Source organism: Nannobrachium achirus (assembly GCF_963921795.1).
Source record: "Nannobrachium achirus genome assembly, chromosome: 4".
NCBI classification, from domain to species: domain Eukaryota; kingdom Metazoa; phylum Chordata; class Actinopteri; order Myctophiformes; family Myctophidae; genus Nannobrachium; species Nannobrachium achirus.
In genome coordinates, this window is record NC_137813.1 from 63,815,482 (window position 1) to 63,828,420 (window position 12,939).

The following is a 12,939-nucleotide window of genomic DNA, read 5'->3' on the forward strand; positions in this document are numbered from 1 at the left end:
ATTTAGCTGAAATCCATGTAAAAAAAACTACTTCATTTAATACTGGGCAATATTGCTCATGCTTATAGGAAGGGGGGGAGGGTTCGGAATGGGGCTTCGGAAGGGGGGTGTTAGAAGTGGGGGTGACTGTGTGTCTGTGTTTTGGCATAATACTGTGTATTTCTGTGCTTCCGGGTCAAAATGACCCGAACAGCACTTAAGGTTCAAAAAATATGAGGGGGGTGTAGCATGGGTGTAGTGCAAAAATATTTTTTTTACATGTTCATCTCAGAAGAATCTTTAAGGCCAGTGAGTTTCAGGTGGAAACATTTTTAACTTCTACCTTTTTTTTCCAAATGAAAATGTAAAACGGGTCAAAATGACCCGAACAGCACTTAAGGGTTAAATCTTTTGAAATAATATTATGTAAGTTTTAATGTAGGAATAAAAAACAAACGGTTCTATTTACTCGCAACCCAAACGTGGGTCCTGACCCACTGTTTGGGAACCAAGTGATACTGCACTAATCTGTTCTTGAGGTAATTATTTTCTCCCCTAAAATTATAAATGATGATTTGACCTTTGTTTTGAGACAAATAAATAACCTAGTTACTGCACTTACTTTTATATCTATTTCTTGAAATTTGATATTTTGGATTCAGCAATCAGCACCCTGCCTTTAAAGGGTGTGTGGATGTAAATTCAAGGATTTGAGTGTATTTCTTTTTAGAACTACAGTTCTAATCTAAACCACTAAAACTAAATTGACAGATGCTTTTCCGGTTTTAATGGGATACAAAAACCAGTTAAAAAACAAATAATTGTTCTGTCAAGCAACGTGACATTTTTAGAAACACAATACCTTCAACTTCAAGTAAACTGTTTTAATATTTTATTATGGTGTTATCATTTTATTAACAGTGATTCAAGTGACTGCAGGGTTCATAGTCTACCTCAGCCGTTGTGGTTTCATAAAACTAATGTAATATTTAACATACTGACCTCTGCTAGCCATCATATTATAACATGTCATTCTTTATAATGTCATAAAGAGATTGTTCCAATGTAGTGATTCTATATTAGGAAATAGTGTAAAAAGTAAAGTACTGTGCAAGAGTAAATTTAAATTTAATAAAAAAATAATAATAAAAAAAAATCACTCCATTTCGGCGGGCGCACCTTTGAGGTCGGCCCTCTAGGCGGCCGCCTATACCGCCTATAGCTAAAAACGGCCCTGCGCGCACGCACGCACGCACGCACACAACACACACACACACACACACACACACACACACACACACACACACACACACACACACACACACACACACACACACACACACACACACACACACACACACACACACACATACATGCATTCTGTACTTGTCTGCTCTCCTCCCCCACCAAACCTCTTTGATGAAAATAGCTGATCTTTAGATCAGCTATGTTAGTCTAAACTTCTCCATAGAAGAGGGTAGGGTTGAAAAGTTTAATGTAAAATAAAACTTCCTTTTAAAGATGTTTAAGGTTCAAGGTTGTACTTTATTGTTACCTCTTTTGTACAGGTACATAAGAGTAGAACCTATTTTTGTTTGGCTTCCTTCAGACAATGCAGTGGTATATATATAAAGACAGCAGAACAACAAAAAAACAACACATCTAAAGATTAAAAATAAGTAATAATGACTTAGGAAAGAAAAAGAGTGCAAAAGGCAAAAGAGCAAAGAGAATGTAAAAAGCATCCTCAGCTGTACATGTGCATAATGTTTGGTATATTGTATACACCAATGGCATTATTTTCCCATAGTAGCTACTGTACGATAACATGTCATTTTGTAAACAACTTCACAGTGTGTTCTATGTGCAACAGGTTGGTATAATTAAAAACGTCACTATATATCTATATATTTATGTACAGTAGGTGCAGTTCAGCCTCACAGTAACTATTTTGTACTGTTGGTGAGGCTCGAGAATAATAGTGCAGGGAAGGGAGTGGGATGGGGGGATGCGACCGTGTATTTCCCGCTGAACCTGTGCGGAGTGTGGGGACCAAGGAGGGCACGCCTCTTCCGGTTGCGCTTCTGGTTCTTCCTGAGAAAGTAGAGGCGTTGTTGTGCTTTCTTGACAACCCGCTCTGTCTGCACTGATCCTCAGAGATGTGCACTCCCAGGAATTTGAATTATTTTACCCTCTCCACTGCAGCGCCCCCGATTTGGAGGGGTGAGTGGTCTCTAGTGGGCCTCCTGTAGTCAAAGATGATCTCTTTTGTCTTGTCCATGTTGAGAGAGAGGTTGTTCTCCTGGCACCATGATTCCAGGTTCTCCACCTCTCTCCTGTAGGCTGTTTCATAGTCGTATGTGATCAGGCCTATGACTGTGGTATTGTCTGCAAACTTGATCACTTGTCTTCCCTGTAGTAACACTGAGCATCCTCTAGGGGTCCAAGAGCCGGTTTTGAAGACCCCTGCATTGGCCCTATTCTGCATGGAGTCTTATGAGCTCTATTTTGATTGTCTTAAAGATGGGGTACCATGATTTTTCTCCCCTCTAAAATATGATGATCGGGTATTATAGGAGGAAGATTTTTTCTCTCCAAAAAAAGAGTAAAGAAAGAGTTAAAATTAGTTTTTTTTTAATGTGGCCACACCCACCAGTTCTGAGCTGGTACTTAAAATAATCAAAATACTGCCCTTATGACTTATGACTAATGTTATCAACATTGGCAGCCATTTTGAGAGATAAGACGTCTGGGTGGCAGTGCTTGCATGGTTACCAGGTAAACAGGTGCCAAATAGGGGCTGTTTTTGGCGCCAGGTGAGCAAAAACACTACGTTTACCATCAGGCTTAGCGGCCGATTTGCTCACATGCATTTCCTGATTGAGATCAAGGTAAATAGGAGGTAAAGACACCGTCATTTTCGCAATCTCGCAATTCCAACCGGCAGATGGGAGCCAAACTGCAGCCGGAAGTTCGGTGGAATGCACTGGAGTCAGTGGAAGCCTGTGGAGCAGCCTGAGAGCAGCTCATGAATAAACATTATTTCTGAACAATATTGAGACCTTTTTATAACATGCTCAGTAATAAAATAAGGCATGTCCCACATTTGTTTCTGCTGATTTATAGAGAGAGAGATCTCTCTATAGCGCTGCTGCTACTCAAAGATTTGCCATTTCAGATCATGACAAGTGACAAGCCAGTGGGCCAAGTATACATGAGTTATATTTTGTTTAGAGATGTTACCGATCAGCAATGGATCGGATCGGGCCGATCAAAGCGTGATCGGCGATAATCGGTGGTTTAGATCAAAAGGTAAATTCACCGATCTGATCCGATCGGTGCATCCGATCAACCAGCCGTTCAGTATGCCCACTTAAGGCCATTTTGGGGTATTGATTTCCACAGTGCTGAAGGAATAATTAGTTACTGCTATGATAATAAATACATAATAATGCTGGTAAATAACTATAAGGCAAATATATAAATGAATTCATGAGTGAATTAATTAATTAAAGTTAAAACATTAACATTTAGAAAATATTAATAATATATAAATAATAACTTGATCGGATCGGTGATTGATCGGTATCGGGTGATCAAACTTTTGTGATCGGTGATCGGTTCCAAAAAACCTGATCGGACCATCCCTAATTTTGTTGTTGTCGGGTGGGAACCTTGTATGTCCAAAACCGTTTGTTTTGTATTTATCATTTTAAAAATGATTTAAACTAGTGAAAACAGCCGATCTACAAGCACACAACGCCCCGCACCTACAAGCACACAACGCCCCGCACTGCGAAAAAAATTACAAATTTGAAACTTGGAGAGGTTTCTGCCTGACAGTGACGATTTACTTTGTTGGCCGCCTAGCCCCCAAAATGGAACGAAGGCCGACATTTCATTTTTTTCCTAATGGCCGGCCTGGACCAGCCAGGAATGAACCGGCCGTTCGGGAGTTGTCCCGCTTTTCCCAACGGCCAGCACGTCCCTGCAGACAATGTGTTAAGACCCCTGCATTGGCCCTATTCTGCATGACTTAATAAGACTCCCATAAGGCCTCCTTACACCGGGGGACTTTGAAAAGATGTTGGACAGATTTGGAAAGATTGTTAAAAGACTACCCTCTCACACTATGAGATTTTAAAAATACTTTCCAAAGATTTGTAATGTTTTTTCAACTATTTCAGTCTTAGATGTGAGATGCCTCCAACACAGACACACACAAACACACGCACGCACGCACGCACGCACGCACGCACACACATGCACACAATTCTTCTCCTCTGGGGGGCACAGAACATTTCCAGAAGGGGTTCGGCAGCCAAATACATTTTATTTTACAGGTCCTTGACATGAAAACAAGTTTGAGATTTAGAGGAATTTGTGCAATTGACCTCAGGTCTGAAATGGTTAAATGAGAAATGTTGAATAACCAGCTGGTTTGACCATACTGGTTTCACCATAGCTGGTTTGACCATACACGCACGCACGCACGCACGCACGCACGCACGCACGCACGCACGCACGCACGCACGCACGCACGCACGCACGCACACACACAGGGACACACCTTTAAGGGAAAGTGTTATAAGCAGCCACTGAGTTACTGTCAGGTCAAAGAAGTTCCTTCTTAGTTGGAGACTTGGAGCTTTAGCAGCAAAGAGAGGACTTTTCATTCAGATCAACCACAGAGTAAGAGATTAATTTAATATAATGTCTGTCTGTCAGTCTGTGTTCATTAGTATTTTATTTGTGTAATGTACAGTGTATAGATCAGTGGTTCCCAAACTTTTCAGCTCGAGACCAAAAAGAGAGATTAGATGTTTGCCCGGTACCCAAACTAGTGAAAATAGCAGATCTATTGCACAACGCGTCAATTCCGTGTGCAAGCTTGTAGATTGGCTGTGTTCACTACTTCTTAAACATTCGTTTTGTATGGAATTTATTTGATTTTAAAATGTATTTCCTAACTCATTTAGCCTATCCCGAACATGTTCGGGATATTTTCAGTCCAATACAATTTTTTATTTTTATTAATTGACTTACCCTGAGCTGCTTGTATAGTCGTGGGTGGTCCTGGCTCGTCCTACGCTAGCCAGCTAGCCATTTTACATGGTCCGACGATATATTCCATTAAAAATGGTTTAAAATACATTTTTGAGACCCCCAATGTTCACCAAATGTTCAGCGCCGCTTCCGGAACGTAGTCCAGTGTGCCTATCCCGAACATGTTCGGGATATTTAATGAAATGAATAAAATGATCCGAGGCCTTCTGAAGCCTGGGCCTAAATGTAAAATCCAGTGGTCCAAATCCTGGGGAAGCCATGCCGGCCGTGAGGAGGCCCATATCTCTGGATTGTGTTTTTAGGGATGCGCGCCGAGGTTTATTTACGGCGAAATCGCCTAAAAATGATCTTTAAAATGACTAGATGGGAATAGCTATTCTGTTAGCATTAACATCCGGGACCTTTCCATGATGTGCACGAACGTGAGCACGCGCGTCACTGCAACGTGAGCCCCTGGATGCTGAAGCGCTCGCCTATGGGAGAAAGTCTGGCATTCCAACGGCGCCATCTAGGGGCTGGCACTGGAAGCGTTAAAAGACAAGTTTTTATTTTTTTATTGTAATTGGAGAAAAGAAACGATGAGTGTTAAAATGTACTGTTTGTCTTTCTATTGTTTTAGCGATTTTAACAATTTTGATTCAGTGATTGGGGGAATGCGTACGTAAGTGGCAAAATCTATAGTATTAAATAGTAATAAAGAATTATGTCTAAAAGGAAATATTTAGCCACTTGTACGCATGCCCCCACCCACTGAAATCAAATCGTTAAAATGACTAAAAAGATAGAAAATCAGCAAATGAAAACATTTTAACACTCATCTTTTCTTTTCTCTATTACAATCTAAAATATGAAGCCTTGTTGTCCTGTAATGAAATTACTGGGGAAAGAATCATTGAAAATAGTTTTTAATTAATGAAAAATGAAGGGAATATTTTTTGAAAATGTTTTGAAATAATAATAATTAAACACAATATTAGTCTGGATGGACAGGGGGGTCCGTGCGCATAGGGTGGAATTTTTTTCGCCACCTGTTTTTTTCTTAATCCTTGTAGGGTATATTTTAAGATTCTACCAGGTACCAAGCTGAAATATGTTCTCATGGGGTTCTTTTTTAATGATTTCTTGCACCTACCCTTTCACTAACTATACAGAAAAAATAAGCCCCCCAAAAATCTTCTTTAAGTAGCATGTGAGGGGTCTGACTAGGGTTTTTCCGTGATTCTGAATCCATTACAAGCATTTGTTTTGCACAAAAAAAACATTCCTTGGGCTAAAAACGGCCCAACAAAACGATGGTTTTGTGATGAAAAGTGATGAGTCATCACTTTTCACAGTTTTGAAGCGCGGTGGTAACAAAACAGTGTATTTCAGTCCTCTGCAGGCACACCACGATGCTGTTTCCACTGGCAGTAGCTTCCCTTGTCCTGATGGGTGAGTTATTACATTTGTTTGTTGGTTATTACATGCGCCAGTCAGCAAAGCAAGGCGCAAGTACTGTTTTCAGTTTTCATTTCGCCTCATCTGCGGCACAGAATATATGATAATCTATCATGTAATATAATATGATATGATATGGTAGTGTGTGTGTGTGTGTGTGTGTGTCTGCATAATATATATATATATATATATATATATATATATATATATATATATATACATATATATACACCCATATATATATATATACTGTATATAACAAAGAGAAGGGCCTCCTGCACATCCAAAAGGCCAGTAGAAGGTGCAAGTCTAATCAGCAGACATGTAAACTGTAAAATATATAAGAGACCTGTATACAGTAGCACCTGATGAATATGGCAAAACGCGCCGTGCTAATAAAGAATGGATGCAGTAAGCAGTGGTCCATCGCAGTTCATTTGAAGTGTTGCAGTCCCTTCTGATGGAAGGTCTCTTATATATTTGTTATAGTTTATATATATATATATATATATGTGTGTGTGTGTGTGTGTGTGTGTGTGTGTGTGTGTGTGTGTGTGTGTGTGTGTGTGTGTGTGTGTGTGTGTGTGTGTGTGTGTGTGTGTGTGACGGAGAGAGTCGCAGCCCCAGCCTTAAAGGCTCAAAAGTCTAGTATCTCCCTCGTTCCATAGGGATATTCCTTTGGAGTGATAGTTAAGATATTGGACTTTCACCAAATCCATATATGGAGATCCCTGTGATGCCAGGGGAACCATGATGGCCAAGACATGGCCCTTAGGCGTCTTACTGGTACTCATGGATCTGGCTGAAACAGTTGTCACTGGTCATAAACTATTTTGCCAGTCATTTTGGTAATTGTGAGTCTTGTTTCTTGTCCATAGCTGGTGTTTCTTATAGTCAGGGGGAGAAGGAGGACTGTACATACGAAACTCTGCTGGAAAGCTTGAACCTGAAAAGCAAAAGTCGGCCTGTGAAAAACTGGAAAACACCCACCAAAGTTACGGTGGATTTTATGATAAGTGGTATCCTGGAGGCGGTAAGGACCCTTTATTATATTGATTGAACTGCATGATGACTCTGTGCCTCTTTATTGTAAAACATAACTTTCACTGTGCCTTCTGAAATGACTCTGTGCAGAATGAGATGTCCCAGACGCTCACCTGCCATTCTTGGATCACAATGGTGAGAAAAGACACTATTGAAACACTTGTGATGGTATTATGATTATAGTGTGTTAACCTGTCACAGTCATTTCTAGAAATATCGCCAAGTTGGTGTTATGATTGTGCTATGTCAAAATAATTTTTTGGATAATTCCTTTTGCCTAATTTAGAGACTAGACTAAACTATCCTTTCTGTACACAGCGTTGGAAGAATGAATTCCTCACCTGGAATCCAAAAGACTTTTGTGGAATAGAGCATCTCACCATCCCACAACCAAGAGAAAAGCTGTGGTTCCCAGAAATACCTATCATTGAGGAGTATGTGAAAATCTTCTGGCTGAATGAAAGCAAAAAGCTCACTCTCGTTCTAGCATTTAGCCTACTCAATGTTAGCCCATTGAATAGTACTGCATTCATATTTCATATTGTGTTGAATGTAAAATGACATAATGTTGTGTAACTTTACCAAAGTCCTCTATAAGCTGTATTTCTTCTGCCCTATCAGTGTATCTGACGGTGATGCTACTGAAAAGGGTCCGTATGTCACTGTGGATCAAAGAGGTGGGATACATGCATCTACATTTCGCCGATTGACCACCATGTGTAAGATGGATCTTACGGACTTCCCTTTTGATACTCAAACATGTGAAATAACCTTTGTATCCATTATCCACTCAGGTAAGTCATACTAACACTGCTGTGCGTGTGTGTGTGTGTGTGTGTGTGTGTGTGTGTGTGTGTGTGTGTGTGTGTGTGTGTGTGTGTGCGTGCGTGCGTGCGTGCGTGCGTGCGTTGTCATTACATTTTCATTCATGATCAATACTTAATTATGTCATTGTTTGTTGATCTTGAAATTGTTTTCATCTCCTCAGACCAAGGCATAATATTGGATCCAATCTCTTATGCCTCGAAAATTACCCAGATGTCAAGAAGTCATACGATCACAAACGGGGAAATGAAAATCGAGACAATTGCCACAAAAAATTGTTCTAGTACCTTTGTAGATAAAGAATATGTCCATCCCTGTCTTACTTATGAGGTAATACAATTATATATATATATTTATATATAGTATGTATAAACACACTTTTAAAACGAATTCAATGTTTTCTTCCCTCATCTCTCCCTCTACAACTCCAGATCACCATATATAGGAGACCGTTTATGTATGTAACAAACATCATAATACCTCTCTGCTTCTTCCTGGTTCTGGATTGGTTATCCTACCTCATCAGCGACGCCAGAAATGAAAAACTGGCCTTCAAAATCACCCTCCTGTTGACCATCTCTGTCCTAATGCTGAATCTCAAAGACATGCTGCCCTCCCCCTCTCAACGAGGTTCACCTTGGATAGGTGAGGGAACCTCTCAAACCTCTGTCAATAGAATACCCAGGAAAATAAAGCCATGCATTTTCCTGTGTTCCCCTCATTATCAATGACGTTGTGAATCTGCCCTTATTGTAGCTTGGTATTGCTTTGGCATCTTCATGATGATGGCCACGAGTGTTGTTGAGACCATAATAGTATCTTCCATCTTGGATTTTTACCACGGTCAGGATGCTCCGAACTCCAATAAAGCCACCCAGACAGGTAATTCACTCACTCACAAAAACTAGACAACAATGGTTGTGTGTTAATCTGTAGTTAATTCATAGATATACCTCATAATTGATTATACCTTTGGATAAAATACTTCTACGTTTCAGGACCAGTTGCAGATGGTGTGAATGGTGAGGACATGGATGTGGACATGGATGTTTACCACGGTCAGGATCCTAACGCCTTCCACAGAGGTAATTCACTCTCTCACAAAAACTATGGTTGTTTGTTAATCTGTAGTTAATTAGATATACCTCATAATTGATTATACCTTTGGATAAAATACTTCTACGTTTCAGTACCAGTTGCAGATGGTGTGAATGGTGAGGACATGGATGTGGGGGTTTGTCAGGACCTCTTCTGTAATGCCAGGACAGGACAAGTCAAGAATAAGTGTAGATCTATATGTACGAGAAGTGTTCTCCGACATATAGATAATGTGTTCTTTGTAATCTACTTCTTTACCATTGTAGGATTTCTGACGTGGATGCACCGGGTGTGGTATTATCGTGCATATATTGATTGGTGAGTTAGACCTTAGATCAGACCTGGGCATTGTACGGCCCGGGGGCCGTATACGGCCCTTTGGTTCAGTCTGACCGGCCAGTGTAGGGTTAATGGCAAATGACAAAATAAACACATTTACGGGGTAACCAGAAGGTCACCTAACACGTTGACGACATCACCGGAACAAAAACAGCGTTTCTGTTGTTTAATTTTTTTACACAGCAAAAAGGGGAAAAAGGAAAAAGCCACATGGTGTTAGTCTATGAGGAAGAATGGTGCTGTTGTCTAGCTAATGGATCCTGTGAAATATTGGATGATTTTTCAAAGGTTTAGTGAAACATTCTGATTGCGTGGCATGGAACGACTTAAGTTGAAAAACAACAATGGCAGTCAATGCGAAGGTGTCATCTATTAGAGCAAGACAGCTCTCATACCCTAAATCCTGAATAGATATTCTTTCCATCTGACGAGGTCCCTGCAACTAAAAACAATAGCTACAAATTCTCATTTGTTACCTACTTCCATTTGTGCCATCAAAAATGGAATCAGGAGGAGGTAGCTGTTGTTTAGTTTCAGGGCCATCTCCATCTGGGAGGATGGTAACGTTGTGCTGATGTGTTTCTTATGCATTATGGTCGTGGTCTGCTGTCCATAATTATGGAGGTTGGTGGGAGGATGGTTGTTGTTACACTTATATTATACTATTATTGTTATCTTGATGTCCATGTCTATGTCTATCAGGGTTCCCACGGTCATGAAATTCCTGGAAATATTTTGAAATTAGAAAAATATTTTTCCAGTACTGGAAAAGTTTTGGAATTGATCAAGGGTCCTGGAAGGTCCTGGAAAGAAATAGCTATGCATTGTCTTTGGTTATTGATTTTGTTATTACCTCTGAAATGACACATTAAACATTGTCCAAATTGTCCAAATATTAGAGGCAGAAATTGTGAAAATAGCAGATCTACATGCGAGGCGTTGTGAGCATGTAGATCTGCTATTTTCACAATAGAAACGTGTTGTACAAAATTCCTCAACTCTTAGTGCTCGTCAGGGTGAGGGAGTCCCCAGTTAAAACATGATTATTTCTGATGATTGATTACCTATTAAAAGGTTGAGAACCACTGGCATACACTACCTGTCTTTGGGCATTGTGTATAGGAGTAAGCGACTTGTTATTGAGCTGAATTATTGTTATATAGTCCTGGAAATTGGGTTAAATATTCTGGAAAAGTTTTGGAAATTAATTGGTAAAAATGTGTGGGAACCCTGGTCTATGTTCTTTTGTATGTATGTTTACTGTGTTTTGGGTATATCAATTGGGTATGGCAGGATGCAGCTGCCATACCCCTTCCAGGGGGAAGAATAAAACTTACTTTTAAATGTAAATACATAAATGTTTCTTTGTCTATCTGTACTGGTTATGTTGTTAAATTACATTAAAATAACTACAAATACAAAATTTAACAAAATGGTCATTTTAACAAGGTATATTCTCCGCACTTTTATTCTCCCCATCTTGACAAAAAATTGTATATTCCCAGGATAGATAGGGGGAGAGCCTGCATGATTGTAACGTTTTTCACATTTCAATATTTTACTCAGAGATTATTTTACCTACATATGTAATATTTTCAGGCAAAGGACTTACTCATGTCTGCTATCATAAACCACTTCAAGTTTTTCATTTGATAAAACAGGTCATGAGTTATTAAACCGAGAGTGGACACTGTTCCGATGTTACATTTGAAGCCCAAACGGGATTAATTGTAACAGCATGATTTACAAAATAACACAGCTAAAGAACCTTAATAAACAAATATTTTTTTGTTTAAATCAATTATATTTCATTCAAGCAACTCTTTTACATTGTTTTCATACCAAGGGTGTGATAAGATACTATATCATACTTTAGGAAAATATTAAATATTACAAGATGTATCAGTTTAAGCGTTTGAGTGAATTCCATGGGAAAATACATTGATTACCTAAATAAATAGCAAGTTTGATTAATGCAACATGTTATACATCCCTAATCTGACTTAAAAAACTCTGTAATTGAATGTCAGCTGACTGAACACAATATTGGCCAATATGTCAAATATTTCAATATGATATTATCATGTTAAATTGTGTTACAATTGAACTGTTTTGGCACCCCTGCTTTGACGTTGCCTACAGAACAGAACTAACATGCATAGCAAGTTAAAACAATGTAAACTAATGAAGAACAGATACATGCAGACAGCCATCTAGATTTTATCTCAGCAACATTAAAGAAAAGATTTGCAGACCAAAGATACTCAAGGTGAAGATTTTTACGCATTTTGAGAAATACCAGTTTTTCTGCAATAACTCGGTCTAGGCTGGATACAAATAGTTCTTACTTCCTGGAGACGTTCATTACGGCCGTGGTCACATACTGATGCGATGACGTCATGATGGCATTGACCAATCAGGAGATAATGTGCTTGTTACAATTATGAAGCGTTACAATTGAGGCGGCTCTCCCCTACCTTTATTATCCCAAGGGGAAGGTTCCGTGGGTCAGCTGCACAGGTGCAGTGCAATTCATTATTGTTAATTGTGGCACGTTTACTATATTATGCCAAGTTTAGCTGCTGAACTGTTCCAGACATATCCAGCCATATCCAGCCCAAGAAACCATAGAAACGGGGTAAAAATAGAATGTACTTCTCAAAATAAATGTATCGTGCCTGTTGCTAAGGTATGGCAACATGACTGGTGTCTTCACGTGCGCAAACTGACAGCACTGGTTTTTAGTTATTTGTATCTGCTGTAACATAAATTGCCCAGTTTGGGACATAAATTTGACTTTGACACAAGCAGAACAATCACACTCAGCTCAATCTGCTACTTCAATCACAATTCAGCCCACACTGCTTCATACAGGGACACACAAGGCCAAGCTCCATAGGCAATGTTTATCATGAGATTCAAGCCAGTCAACCAGATGGCTGGTACATAATCTAACTGTCTGAGAACTCTGTGTCTATATTAATAGAACGGGTACACACTATTGTGTATCATTATTTTATGCTTTAACTATTGAAAAATAGCAGATATACAAGCTCACAGCGCAGCACCGAGTGCCGCGCTGCGAGCTTGTAGATCTGCTATTTTGGAAAAAACGTGAAAATGTGAATTTTGACCCGATTCTATAAGTGT